This window comes from Bos grunniens, chromosome 6 (genome assembly GCF_055505025.1).
Source record: "Bos grunniens cultivar Pamir isolate PY7600 chromosome 6, Bosgru_T2T1.0, whole genome shotgun sequence".
Classification (NCBI taxonomy): Eukaryota; Metazoa; Chordata; class Mammalia; order Artiodactyla; family Bovidae; genus Bos; species Bos grunniens.
In genome coordinates, this window is record NC_141170.1 from 84,685,576 (window position 1) to 84,700,719 (window position 15,144).

Consider the following 15,144-nt stretch of genomic DNA (forward strand, 5'->3'; position numbering starts at 1 on the left):
GCTTTAAACTCATTTGTTAACATTTAAGTGGCAAAATATGGGGCTTCTTAAAGGCCCTTTTAGAATTGATGATTTTTGGAAAATGAAAAGCAATTGAAGAATTGAAAATACAGCATTATATGTAATCAGATCACTACACATAATAAAAAGAGGGGCCAAAAATAAGAGACTAAGTAATACATATGGCTAAATAGCACTTTATCAAGAATCTGCAGAGAAAGTCATTTTGATTAGGTGTTAAAACATATTCAGAACTCAAATTGAATAAAATTTTATGCTCTTGAAGCTTTAATAACAGAATAATTCCTACTTGATAAGATTTTTTTCATGCAAAAAGAGTATTTCTCCTATCCTGAATTCATCTTAAAAGTAATTCCCCACTTGCTCTATATTCTATTGTAGTTTATGGTATTATTTCATGCCAGTCATTTTAAGATAGAATATTACAGGTCCATGGATGATTTACATAAGTACAGACAGCTGTAAGTACTTTTAAATCCTCTTTCTTGCTCATATTTAGGAAACATTAGGAACAGAAAAGAAATAGATTAGGCATACTTAAACATTATTAAAGTGTCAGGCTATTTTCCCTTTCTCAGGTGAATTAATTGCCTATATTCCAGAAAAGGCTTATCTCAGCAATAATTACTCTTCTCATCAGGTCTGTGAGACAGATGTAGAGTGCGAGTATGACAGTATCCCATGATACATAATGGGGATTCGCCTTGAGTTCCTTACACACTCCAGTACCCTGATGAAGAACTGCCAAAAAAGATAAAATCTTTAATATTCTACCTCACTTGCCTTGGCAATCCTGCATATTTGCTTAAGTCTTTATCACAAAACGCTGTAGTTTGATATGGGTATGGGGAGATAATTGCCAATGTGAAGGTGTTTTACCATAAAGACATACATACATGTTTTTAAAGAAACGTGCAGCTATATTATGGCCAACTTAGGCATGTAGCTGAATTTATAAATATTATAAAGTTCTTGGATAGTTTAGACTTTAAAATTCTATAACGGAGGTCATACAACTCAGTAGGCTTCTCTTCATTCTTTTATTATACCAGTTGCTTAAAGTAATTTACCAAATAAAATATGTAAGTAATCAATGGGATATAAAGATAGCCAAAACTTAGAACTGGGGGAAACATATATAAATATTGTTCCTGAATTCCTGAAGATATTAATAATATGCATAAGAAAAATATATAGTGTGTGTATGTATGTTATGTTTGTAGATACATGTGTATAAATGTAAGTAAATTACATATATAAAACATTTATATATAACACATGTAATATTCTACCTCACAATAGAGTACCTACAAAAATTTGAAAGCCAGTCTGAGCAAAGAACTTTGACTGCAGCAAGGGTTAAACTTAATAATAAATTTGTGTGGTCTCTCTCAGGGAGCTGACATTCAAATAAAGGAGATAGGCATGAAGAAATAATTTTAGTTAAAATAGCCATAAGATACTGAGCTCTTACTCTTTGACACATGCTCTGAACACTTTTGGTTTATTATTAACTTGAGTTTTTATAATAAAATTGAGAAGTACCTGTTTTTACTTGCAGCTCATCCAGTTGAAAACTGAACATCAGAGTGATTAAGTCTTTGGTTAAAGTCTCTATAACAAGTGATAGAATTTGAAGCAAAATCTGATTCCATTAGCATATTTTTTCCCTACTACATGTAACAGGTTTATAAATTATGAGACAGTGAGGTTAGTGCCATGCAACAGGATACCACAGTTTTCCTTCACTACTTATCAATACCATAATAAATACAATAGTTCCTGTTCATCAATTAGTTAATCTGGTAATAGCAGTCAGACTTGGAGGTCAGGGCAGCCAAGGGCATGATATGAAACATGCAGAGCAGTTACCTATGACACTTCTCATGGTCTTGGAGGGGAGCAGAGTGGCTTTCCTCAGAAAAAACAAAAGACATTATATGCATATATCATTTCTGTTACCATGTCCTTTTTTATGGACATGCCTTGCATCTGAGTAAGGACACTAAATGAAACCTGTTTTTTAAAATGTTCTTGTGAAACAGAATTTAAATGCAAAATAGCTGCCACGGTAAACAGTGATGATAAAACAGAAGAGGAAAACAGAACTATAAAATCATGTCAAAACCAAGAACTGAATTATAGAAGTGAAAAGGAAAGGGCAAAGTCAAAATCAATTCTGATCTAAAGTATTCTATAAATCAAAGAAACAGGGATCAACATTCAACAAAACAATGAAAAAACATTCAGACATTTAAGTAGTGCTGTGTAGTTTGCTTCTCGTTTTCACAAGAAAACTATTTGAAATAATAGTCTGACAGTTCTCAAACTAATTTTTTTTTTTTTTTTACAATAAATGGTATGTAATGTGAACAATTAGACTCTGATGCTGGGAGGGATTGGGGGCAGGAGGAGAAGGGGACAACAGAGGATGAGATGGCTGGATGGCATCACTGACTCTATGGACATGAGTCTGAGTGATCTCCGGGAGCTGGTGATGGACAGGGAGGCCTGGTGTGCTGCGATTCATGGGGTCGCAAAGAGTCGGACACGACTGAGCAGCTGAACTGAACTGAACGTGAACATATTCAGACATTTAGCCTATATTGTGAAAACACACAAAAAAACTGTTATATAAATTTATATGAAGCAACTAAGTGCCCATATTATGTGTCAGTATTACAGTAGAAAATTTGCTTATATATCTCTTCCTCAGTCATACTTTTTTCCTTGTACTTGAGGAAGTTGAGTTTTAAACATATTAAATTGCTCAAAATTAAAGAACTGCATGATGTCATTTAAAGAATCTATGCATATCTAAATTAAATTTGATTGTTTGCTATGGAGAAGGAAAGGGTATTTCACGGTATGTTGCTTAGATGGTTTCTGTTTGTAGATTGCACAGATTGAAGTATCAGGCTGAAAGGAACACAGAAAATAGAAACCATGTAAAGTCAGTGATTATAAGGATTTCTGAACTACTGGAGTTCATGGAATTTGGTTGCTTTGGAATGAGAGTTCTTTAAAGTTCTTAAAATTTCCCAGAAAAAAATGGAAATTTTGCTTTTATTAAACTCTCAATTCCTAATACATTTTGCAGCCCTTGGTTTGTTCGACAGGCATCCAACATTAACTTGATGGAGTGCTTAAAGGCTCCCAGAATTTGAAGCTGCTGTACTCACCATTTTTCCCCCTTTCAGTTGCATAACTTCTGTCAATTGCCCTTCATTTGTGAGCAAAATAGCTTGGAAGCAGCATTAAATAAATTATTCTTGTAAATTGACTGAACTTTAATTGGAAAAGTTGAAGTAAAACACATCTAGCTCTAATATAATAAATGTCCAGTAGACAGAAGCTTCTCTTTCTGTTGTCTTTTGCTTTAGTTTTATTCATTTACTCATGTGGTATTCCATTTACCGTTCCCAACTATGCTATGAATTACCAGTTTTGTCATTCTCACTGAGTAGCGAACAGGGAAACTATAAAGTTCAGCACAGCTAATGAACTTTCCCATTAGCTAATGAGCAGCAGATGAGAGCCTGAGGGGTGCTTTAGGGTGATGTTACCCTGCCTTTGCTTAAGAGACTTCCTGCTGGATAAGCAAAGAGAAGCCACATTTTAGAGGAGGGAGAGGAGAGGTAGGACAGAATTAGCTGAAAAGATATTTATTTATTGATGTTCACTTCTTAGCTAATCTGACTTTTTAACTAGAAATAGGTACTATCCCTTGTTTTTCTATCTTTCTGTACACTTTGATCTTATCCTGAAAGCCTATCTTGTTACAAGAAATCTGTAACATTATATAATTTTCCATGGTTGAAAGTATGTATATTTTTTCTGAACTCTGTCAAAATAGGCATATTTGTTTTAGCAGAAATAGCCAAACTGCTAGACAGAAGACATTGTGCCTGTTACATTTCTCAGGATGGCTATATAATTTGAGTTTTATCTTTAGTATGCTTCAAAAGGCAGGCGCTTGGCAGGTTTAATATCATCGTTCTGATATAATTGAACTTAAGGTTGCATGATTGGACGAATAAGTGTATTTCATCCTTGAAACTTTGTGAACACAATTCTTGTTATATCAACAACAAATGCTGTTTCTCCCTATTTGTATATTGTAAAGCATATTTTTCACATAAAATCTTAACTAAATATTAAGTAAAATTTAGTATTTTTAAATTTTTGATGAATGTTATATAAGTGGCAAAAGAGAAGAAATGTACTGTCCATTTTTCCACTTTCCAAATATGATTATTCTGGATATATTCAGGTGTTTTTCCTCCCTTTTTTTATATAGTTGAAATGTTAATAACTGAATATATTATACTGATTTTTTAAAATTATGTATCAATACATTTTATGTATATTTTCTTAAAAAGTTTCTCAAAACTAACATTGCTGGAATAAAGGACAATACATTCATTTTCACAAGTTTTAGGTATTGCTACTTAACTTTAACTTTTTTAAAATGTAGTGGTATAAGTTCAAGCTGGTTTAGAAAAGGCAGAGGAATCAGAGATTAAATTGCCAACATCCACTGGATCATCGAAAAAGCAAAAGAGTTTCAGAAAAACATCTATTTCTACTTTATTGACTATGCCAAAGCCTTTGAGTGTGTGGATCACTTAAACTGTGGAAAATTCTGAAGGAGATGGGAATACCAGACCACCTGACTACCCTTGAGAAACCTGTATGCAGGTCAGGAAACAACAGAACTGGACATGGAACAACAGACTGGTTCCAAATAGGGAAAGGAGTACCTCAAGGCTGTATATTGTCACCCTGCTTATTTAACTTATATGCAGAGTACGTCATGAGAAATGCTGGGCTGGATGAAGCACAAGCTGGAATCAAGATTGCTGGAGGAAATATCAATAACCTCAGATATGCAGATGACACCACCCTTATGGCAGAAAGTGAAGAAGAACTAAAGAGCTTCTTGATGAAAGTGAAAGAGGAGAGTAAAAAAGTTGGCTTAAAGCTCAACATTCAGAAAACTAAGATCATGGTATCTGGTCCCCTCACTTCATGGCAAATAGGTGGGGAAACAGTGCCTGACTTTATTTTTGGGGGCTCCAAAATCACTGTAGATGGTGACTGCAGCCATGAAATTAAAAGACGCTTACTCCTTGGAAGGAAAGTTATGACCAACCTAGACAGCATATTAAAAAGCAGAGACATTGCTTTGTCAACAAAGGTCCATCTAGTCAAGGCTATGGTTTTTCCAGTGGTAATGTATGATGTGAGAGTTGGACTATAAAGAAGAATTGATGCTTTTGAACTGTGGTGTTGGAGAAGACTCTTCAGTCCCTTGGACTGCGAGGAGATCCAACCAGTCCATCTTAAAGGAAATCAGTCCTGAATATTCATTGGAAGGACTGATTTTTGAAGGTGAAACTCCAATACTTTGGCCACCTGATGTGAAGAGCTGACTCATTTGAAAAGACCCAGATGCTGGGAAAGATTGAGGGCGGGATGAGAAGGGGATGACAGAGGATGAGATGGTTGGATGGCATCACTGACTCAGTGGACATGGGTTTGGGTAGACTCGGCAGTTGGTGATGGATAGGGGGGCCTGGTATGCTGTGGTTCATGGCATCGCAAAGAGTCAGACACGACTGAGTAACTGAACTGAACTGATAAGTCCGTATTTACTAATAATATTTTTCTGAGTTGTATATTAAAATATATAATGAGCCCTTTTCTGAAACAAAATTAAATTTCAATGACTGTTTTCTCTCCCTACTGGAAATGTATGCAAACAAATAAAACAATTGATTTTAGTTGCATATATTGAGTTAGACCCCAGATAGATAAATAGACATTTGACAGTATAACTAAAGTTATTATTTTTTTCAGCTATAGCTAATGGACAAACTATATTTTAAAAAATGAAGCTTCAGTGTTTACTTGTATAAAAATTGGTTTGATTCTTAGAAGTACGTAACCTAAGCTTCGGAGAAGACAGTGGCACCCCACTCCAGTACTCTTGCCTGGAGAATCCCAGGGACGGGGGAGCCTGGTGGGCTGCTGTCTCTGGGGTCGCACAGAGGCGGACACGACTGAAGCGACTTAGAAGCAGCAGCAACCTAAGCTTGTTCACCCTTATGGCTATTTTCCCCATTTGATTGTTCTCTTACTAAGTAGGCAGAAGAATGGTTACCATAAGTGTATTATCTAGAGATCCATAAATAAAGTAAACTTTTCTGGAAACCTGTTGTATCTGTCATTAAGCAAATGAACATAATTCTGTCAGTTGCAAAACATATAAACATTTTCCCATTTTTATTTTACTCAAAAGTGTTTAACTACTAAAAATTCACAAAGGATACTGACAAATCTTTCCAAGCACTTTACAGATTTATCCTTTGAGAACTAAATAGTGTGTATTTAAAAAAAAAAAAATTGTGAAACAATGAAATTGCAACTTACAGTATTCTTCCTTAGATAACATGCTAAACTTCTTAAAGAATAAATTCCCTATATTTAAATGCGAAACTTACCGAAACCAAGTACACTTTATCCTATTCATAATCCATCTTTGAGGAGACAGGAAGATATGCACTTATGATTACTTTATAAAGAAAATCAATCTTTCATTATTCAGTGCTTTTCCAATGATCTAAGGGACTGGTTCCCTTTTCTTTAACATAAGGACAGTGTAAAAGTAGGTTCTGAAGTTGTGAAGGTGGCTATAGGACTTTTTTCTTAAAAATAAGAGAGGCTTATGATAAAGGATTTGTGCCTCTTTATAAAGCAAATCATTTGCTCACTGCCACCCAGTCCCCAGTAATAAGAACCAGTACATGGCCCATAAGCATTCAAATGTTTATTTACTGAATAAATGAATAATGTTGTTCTAAATAGGCAAAAATCTATTCCTAATTCCTCAGTTGAAATAAACAAACCCTTCAGTGTGTTATATGTGCAACACTACTTTTTTTTTTTTTCTGGAATTAAGGTTTTATTTATTTAAAACTTTATTTAGATGGATAACAGAGATGAAATTACTGTCAAACAAAAAATATGAATTGAATTGCTTCTTTTTTTAGTTGGATCTTTAATTTTTTTTTGTTATTTCCTTACTATTTATTTATTTTTTTAATTTTATTTTATTTTTAAACTTTACAATATTGTATTAGTTTTGCCAAATATTGAAATGAATCCACCACAGGTATACCTGTGTTCCCCATCCTGAACTCTCCTCCCTCCTCCCTCCCCATACCCTCCCTCTGGGTCGTCCCAGTGCACCAGCCCCAAGCATCCAGTATCGTGCATGGAACCTGGACTGGCGACTCGTTTCATACATGATGCCATTCTCCCAAATCTCCCCACCCTCTCCCTCTCCCACAGAGTCCATAAGACTGATCTATACATCAGTGTCTCTTTTGCTGTCTCGTACACAGGGTTATTGTTACCATCTTTCTAAGTTCCACATATATGCGTTAGTATACTGTATTGGTGTTTTTCTTTCTGGCTTACTTCACTCTGTATAATAGGTTCCAGTTTCATCCATCTCATTAGAACTGATTCAAATGTATTCTTTTTAATAGCTGAGTAATACTCCATTGTGTATATGTACCACTGCTTTCTTATCCATTCATCTGCTGATGGGCATCTAGGTTGCTTCCATGTCCTGGCTATTATAAACAGTGCTGCGATGAACATTGGGGTACATGTGTCTCTTTCCCTGCTGGTTTCCTCAGTGTGTATGCCCAGCAGTGGGATTGCTGGATCATAAGGCAGTTCTATTTCCAGTTTTTTAAGGAATCTCCACACTGTTCTCCATAGTGGCTGTACTAGTTTGCTTTCCCACCAACAGCGTAAGAGAGTTCCCTTTTCTCCACACCCTCTCCAGCATTTATTGCTTGTAGACTTTTGGATTGCAGCCATTCTGACTGGCGTGAAATGGTACCTTAGAGTGGTTTTGATTTGCATTTTTCTGATAATGAGTGATGTTGAGCATCTTTTCATGTGTTTGTTAGCCATCTGTATGTCTTCTTTGGAGAAATGTCCATTTAGTTCTTTGGCCCATTTTTTGATTGGGTCATTTATTTTTCTGGAGTTGAGCTGTAGGAGTTGCTTGTATATTTTTGAGAATAGTTGTTTGTCAGTTGCTTCATTTGCTATTATTTTCTCCCATTCTGAAGGCTGCCTTTTCACCTTGCTAATAGTTTCCTTTGTTGTGCAGAAGCTTTTAAGTTTAATTAGGTCCCATTTGTTTATTTTTGCTTTTATTTCCAATATTCTGGGAGGTGGGTCATAGAGGATCCTGCTGTGATGTATGTCAGAGAGTGTTTTGCCTATGTTCTCCTCTAGGAGTTTTATAGTTTCTGGTCTTACGTTGAGATCTTTAATCCATTTTGTGTTTATTTTTGTGTATGGTGTTAGAAAGTGTTCTAGTTTCATTCTTTTACAAGTGGTTGACCAGTTTTCCCAGCACCACCTGTTAAAGAGATTGTCTTTGCACCATTGTATATTCTTGCCTCCTTTGTCAAAGATAAGATGTCCATATGTGTGTGGATTTATCTCTGGGCTTTCTATTTTGTTCCATTGATCTATATTTCTGTCTTTGTGCCAGTACCATACTGTCTTGATAACTGTGGCTTTGTAATAGAGCCTGAAGTCAGGTAGGTTGATTCCTCCAGTTCCATTCTTCTTTCTCAAGATAGCTTTGGCTATTTGAGGTTTTTTGTATTTCCATACAAATTGTGAAATTATTTGTTCTAGCTCTGTGAAGAATAACGTTGGTAGCTTGATAGGGATTGCATTGAATCTATAAATTGCTTTGGGTAGTATACTCATTTTCACTATATTGATTCTTCCAATCCATGAACATGGTATATTTCTCCATCTATTAGTGTCCTCTTTGATTTCTTTCACCAGTGTTTTATAGTTTTCTATATATAGATCTTTAGTTTCTTTAGGTAGATATATTCCTAAGTATTTTATTCTTTCCATTGCAATGGTGAATGGAATTGTTTCCTTAATTTCTCTTTCAGTTTTCTCCTTATTAGTGTATAGGAATGCAAGGGATTTCTGTGTGTGGATTTTATATCCTGCAACTTTACTATATTCATTGATTAGTTCTAGTAATTTTCTGGTGGAGTCTTTAGGGTTTTCTATGTAGAGGATCATGTCATCTGCAAATAGTGAGAGTTTTACTTCTTCTTTTCCAATTTGGATTCCTTTTATTTCTTTTTTTGCTCTGATTGCTCTGGCCAAAACTTCCAAAACTGTGTTGAATAGTAATGGTGAAAGTGGGCACCCTTGTCTTGTTCCTGACTTTAGAGGAAATGCTTTCAATTTTTCACCATTGAGGATAATGTTTGCTGTGGGTTTGTCATATATAGCTTTTATTATGTTGAGATGTATGTTCCTTCTATTCCTGCTTTCTGGAGAGTTTTGATCATAAATGGATGTTGAATTTTGTCAAAGGCTTTCTCTGCATCTATTGAGATAATCATATGGTTTTTATTTTTCAATTTGTTAATGTGGTGTATTACATTGATTGATTTGTGGATATTGAAGAATCCTTGCATCCCTGGGATAAAGCCCACTTGGTCATGGTGTATGATCCTTTTAATGTGTTGTTGGATCCTGATTGCTAGAATTTTGTTAAGGATTTTTGCATCTATGTTCATCAGTGATATTGGCCTGTAGTTTTCTTTTTTTGTGGGATCTTTGTCAGGTTTTGGTATTAGGGTGATGGTGGCCTCATAGAATGAGTTTGGAAGTTTACCTTCCTCTGCAATTTTCTGGAAGAGTTTGAGCAAGATAGGTGTTAGCTCTTCTCTAAATTTTTGGTAGAATTCAACTGTGAAGCCGTCTGGACCTGGGCTTTTGTTTGCTGGAAGATTTTTAATTACAGTTTCAAATGCCGTGCTTGTGATGGGTCTGTTAAGATTTTCTATTTCTTCCTGGTCGAGTTTTGGAACGTTGTACTTTTCTAAGAATTTGTCCATTTCTTCCACGTTGTCCATTTTATTGGCATATAATTGTTGATAGTAGTCTCTTATGATCCTTTGTATTTCTGTGTTGTCTGTTGTGATCTCTCCATTTTCATTTCTAATTTTATGGATTTGATTTTTCTCCCTTTGTTTCTTGATGAGTCTGGCTAATGGTTTGTCAATTTTATTTATCCTTTCAAAGAACCAGCTTTTGGCTTTGTTGATTTTTGCTATGGTCTCTTTTGTTTCTTTTGCATTTATTTCTGCCCTAATTTTTAAGATTTCTTTCCTTCTACTAACCCTGGGGTTCTTCATTTCTTCCTTTTCTAGTTGCTTTAGGTGTAGAGTTAGGTTATTTATTTGATTTTTTTCTTGCTTCTTGAGGTATGCCTGTATTGCTATGAACTTTCCCCTTAGGACTGCTTTTAAAGTGTCCCACAGGTTTTGGGTTGCTGTGTTTTCATTTTCATTGGTTTCTATGCAAATTTTGATTTCTTTTTTGATTTCTTCTGTGATTTGTTGGTTATTCAGCAGCGTGTTGTTCAGCCTCCATATGTTGGAATTTTTAATAGTTTTTCTCCTGTAATTGAGATCTAATCTTACTGCATTGTGGTCAGAAAAGATGCTTGGAATGATCTCTATTTTTTTGAATTTACCAAGACTAGATTTATGGCCCAGGATGTGATCTATCCTGGAGAAGGTTCCATGTGTGCTTGAGAAAAAGGTGAAATTCATTGTTTTGGGATGAAATGTCCTATAGATATCAATTAGGTCTAACTGGTCTATTGTATCATTTAAAGTTTGTGTTTCCTTGTTAATTTTCTGTTTAGTTGATCTATCCATAGGTGTGAGTGGGGTATTAACGTCTCCCACTGTTATTGTGTTATTGTTAATTTCTCCTTTCATACTTGTTAGCATTTGTCTTACATATTGCGGCGCTCCCGTGTTCGGTGCATATATAATTGTTATATCTTCTTCTTGGATTGATCCCTTGATCATTATGTAGTGACCATCTTTGTCTCTTTTTACAGCCTTTGTTTTAAAGTCTATTTTATCTGATATGAGTATTGCTACTCCTGCTTTCTTTTGGTCCCTATTTGCATGGAAAATCTTTTTCCAGCCCTTCACTTTCAGTCTGTATGTGTCCCCTGTTTTGAGGTGGGTCTCTTGTAGACAACATATGTAGGGGTCTTGTTTTTGTATCCATTCATCCAGTCTTTGTCTTTTGGTTGGGGCATTCAACCCATTTACATTTAAGGTAATTACTGATAAGTATGATCCCATTGCCATTTACTTTATTGTTTTGGGTTCAAGTTTATACACCGTTTTTGTGTTTCCTGTCTAGAGAATATCCTTTAGTATTTGTTGGAGAGCTGGTTTGGTGGTGCTGAGTTCTCTCAGCTTTTGCTTGTCTGAGAAGATTTGATTTCTCCTTCATATTTAAATGAGGTCCTTGCTGGGTACAATAATCTGGGCTGTAGGTTATTTTCTTTCATCACTTTAAGTATGTCTTGCCATTCCCTCCTGGCTTGAAGAGTTTCTATTGAAAGATCACCTGTTATCCTTATGGGAATTCCCTTGTGTGTTATTTGTTGTTTTTCCCTTGCTGCTTTTAATATTTGTTCTTTGTGTTTGATCTTTGTTAATTTGATTAATATGTGTCTTGGGGTGTTTCGCCTAGTGTTTATCCTGTTTGGGACTCTCTGGGTTTCTTGGACTTGGGTGATTATTTCCTTCCCCATTTTGGGGAAGTTTTCAACTATTATCCCTTCAAGTATTTTCTCATGGTCTTTCTTTTTGTCTTCTTCTTCTGGAACCCCTATGATTCGAATGTTGTAGCGTTTAATATTGTCCTGGAGGTCTCTGAGATTGTCCTCATTTCTTTTAATTCGTTTTTCTTTTATCCTCTCTGATTCATTTATTTCTACCATTCTATCTTCTAATTCACTAGTCCTATCTTCTGCCTCTGTTATTCTACTATTTGTTGCCTCCAGAGTGTTTTTAATTTCATTTATTGCATTATTCATTATATATTGACTCTCTTTTATTTCTTCTATGTCCTTGTTAAACCTTTCTTGCATCTTCTCAATCTTTGTCTCCAAGCTATTTATCTGTGATTCCATTTTGATTTCAAGATTTTGGATCAATTTCACTATCATTATTCGGAATTCTTTATCAGGTAGATTCCCTATCTCTTCCTCTTTTGTTTGATTTGGTGGGCATTTATCCTGTTCCTTTATCTGCTGGGTATTCCTCTGTCTCTTCATCTTGTTTAAATTGCTGAGTTTGGGGTGTTCTTTCTGTATTCTGGCAGTTTGTGGAGTTCTCTTTATTGTGGCGTTTCCTCACTCTCTGTGGGTTTGTACAGGTGGCTTGTCAAGGTTTCTTGGTTAGGGAAGCTTGTGTCGGTGTTCTGGTGGGTGGAGCTGTATTTCTTCTCTCTGGAGTGCAATGAAATATTCAGTAATGAGTTATGGGATGTCTATGGTTTTGGGGTGACTTTGGGCTGCCTGTATCTTGGAGCTCAGGGCTGTGTTCCTTTCTGCTGGAGAATTTGCTTGGTATGTCTTGCTCTGAAACTTGTTTCACCCAGAGAGGTTTACAGCGTTATATGGAGAAGAGAAGAGTGAGGAGGGAGTTAGAGGTGACCCAAATGAGATGAGGTGGAATCAATAGAGGAGAGAGTGGGCTATTCAGTAATCTCTTCCTTATGTGCACTCCACAGCTGGACCGCTCAGAGTTGTTCACAGAGTTATACAGAGAAGAGAAGGAGGACGGTGGCAGAACTGGCCAGGAGGATAAATGGGGGAAATGAAAAGGAGGGAGACAGATCCAGCCAGTAATCAGTTCCCTAAGTGTTCTCCACCGTCTGGAACACACAGAAATTCACAGAGTTGGGTAGAGTAGAGAGGGGTTAGGGAGGAGACACAGGCGACCTGGTGGAGAAAAAGGAGAGTCCAAAGGGAGAGAGAGCAGTTAAGCCAGTAATCTCGCTCACTAGTGAAAAATGGGTACTGAAGATTGGGTTCTTAAAGGTACAAAATTGGTAACAAATACATAAAAGCAAAAATTAAAAATCTAGAGTAGTTTGGAATTTCAAAAATACGATGTTAAAGAAAAGAAGGAAAAGAAAGAGAGAAAAAACGAACAAACAAAAACAATGTCGCAAAAATTATAAAGAAAATATAGGTACAAAATTGATAACTAATACAAAAAAGCAAAAGTTAAAAATCTAGAGTAGAGTTTGGAATTTCAAAAATACAATGTTAAAAATAGAAGAAGAAAAAGAGAGAGAGAAAAAAAAACAAACAAGAACAAAGTTGCATAAATTATAAAAAAAATATACAGGTACAAAATTGATAATACCAAAAAGCATAAATTAAAAATCTAGAGTAGAGTTTGGAATTTCAGATATACAATGTTATTTAAAAGAAGAAGAGAAAGAAACAGAGAAAAAGAAAAAAAGAAAAAGGGTCACAAAAATTATAAAAACAAAAACAAAACTATGGGTACAAAATTGATAACAAATACCAAAAAGCTAAAATTAAAAATCTAGAGTAGAGTTTAGAATTTCAAAAATACAATGTTAAAGAAAAGAAGGAAAAAAAAAAAAAGGTCAGAAAAATTATAAAAAAATATATATATGAAGTTTGCTTTGAAAAAAACAGGGTGTTCTTTTTTTTTTTTTGCAAAGTAATCGGTTATAAAAGTGGAATTTAAGGGAATAATAGAGGACTTAATTTTTTTTTAATTTAAAAAGAAAGAAAGAAAGAAAGAATGATCGTACAAATAGTAAAAATATATCTAGGACTTTCTCTGGTTTTGTTGTGAGTATTTTGGGTTCAATTCATTTTTGGCTAGTTCCTTGGTCCAACTTATATTTTTCAAGATCTATAGGCCCCTTCCTATGTAGTTGGTAGTAACCACAGGGTTTTAATCTATTGCCTGTAGCTTCCAAGGCGGTTCCCTCTGTTATAGCTTCTTCTGTTTGCTGGTCTCTTCAGTGTCTGGTTTCTGCCCTGACACAAAGGGGACGGTGGAGGACACTTTTTTTTTTTTTTTTTTTTTTAGGCTCACTTGTTCAGTCACGCTGAGGAGAGGTAGGGAGGGATGCTGCAAACAAATAACACTGGCGTGTGCTCACAGTGCCTCAGCCACACTGGGCCTTCCCCCCTCCCCTCCCCCCGTTCACGGCGCGTGTAGCCTCTCTGCCCACACTGCTCAGGCTCTAGGTTGCTCTGCCGGGAACCATCCGTGGCCGGCCCTGGGCTGCCTGTACTTCCCAGGTCCAGGCCACTCAGGTTCAGGCACTCGGGTAGTCCGCAGAGGTGCAGACTCTCGGTTGGGCCTGTGTTTTGTGCTCTTCCCAGATCCGAGCAGCTCAGGTGATGAGGTGTTTGGCATGGGCGATTGCTGCGACTTATCGCCTCCCCGCCGCTCGGTTATCTAGTTGTGCACTGGCACACCTTCTCAGGCAGATGTTGACCGCCCAGACCCCCAAGAAGTTTTAGTTAGCAAAGAAGCCTCCTTACAGTTTTATAGATAATGTCTCTCTGGGGCTGCAATTGTCCCCTTCCGGCTCTGGCTGCCTATCACCGGAGGGGGATGGTCTGCCGCCGGCTATCTCTGTTCAGTCCTTTATTCTGTGTGCGGGCCTGGCCGTGTCTTAGGTTAGGGCTGGCTTTTCGTGTGGTAGATATCCCACAGTCTGGTTTGCTAGCCCAAATTATTTTGCTCAGATAGCGCTCAGGGAAAAAAAAAAAAAAAAAAAAAGATAGCGCTCAGGGTATTCAGGCCAGGTTCTTGTGATGCAGCCCGCGCCGCGCCTCCCTGCCCAGCCCCCGCTTGCTAATGGCGGATGCAGGCGTCTGCGCTGCTTCTCCGCTGGGGGAGTTACCGTAGGGCTCGCAATGTGCGGGTTTTAATTGTTTATTTATTTTTCCTCCCTGTTATGTTGCCCTCTGTGCTTCCAAGGCTCAGCACAGATTCGGCAGTGAGAAGGTTTCCTGATGTTTGGAAACTTATCTCTTTTTAAGACTCCCTTCCTGGGACGGAACTCTGTCCCTCCCTCTTTTGTCCCTTTTTTTGTCTTTTATATTTTTTCCTACTTCCTTTCGAAGACTTGGGTTGCTTTTCTGGGTGCCTGATGTCCTCTGCCGGCATTCAGAAG

At 36.7% G+C, this 15,144-nt stretch overlaps 1 protein-coding gene across 35 annotated transcripts in view; it reads left to right on the forward strand.

The window, feature by feature from the left end:
* CCSER1 (coiled-coil serine rich protein 1) overlaps positions 1-15,144 on the forward strand; it is a 1,487,998-nt gene that overhangs the window by 724,118 nt on the left and 748,736 nt on the right. The gene's annotated exons all lie outside the window — the stretch shown is intronic.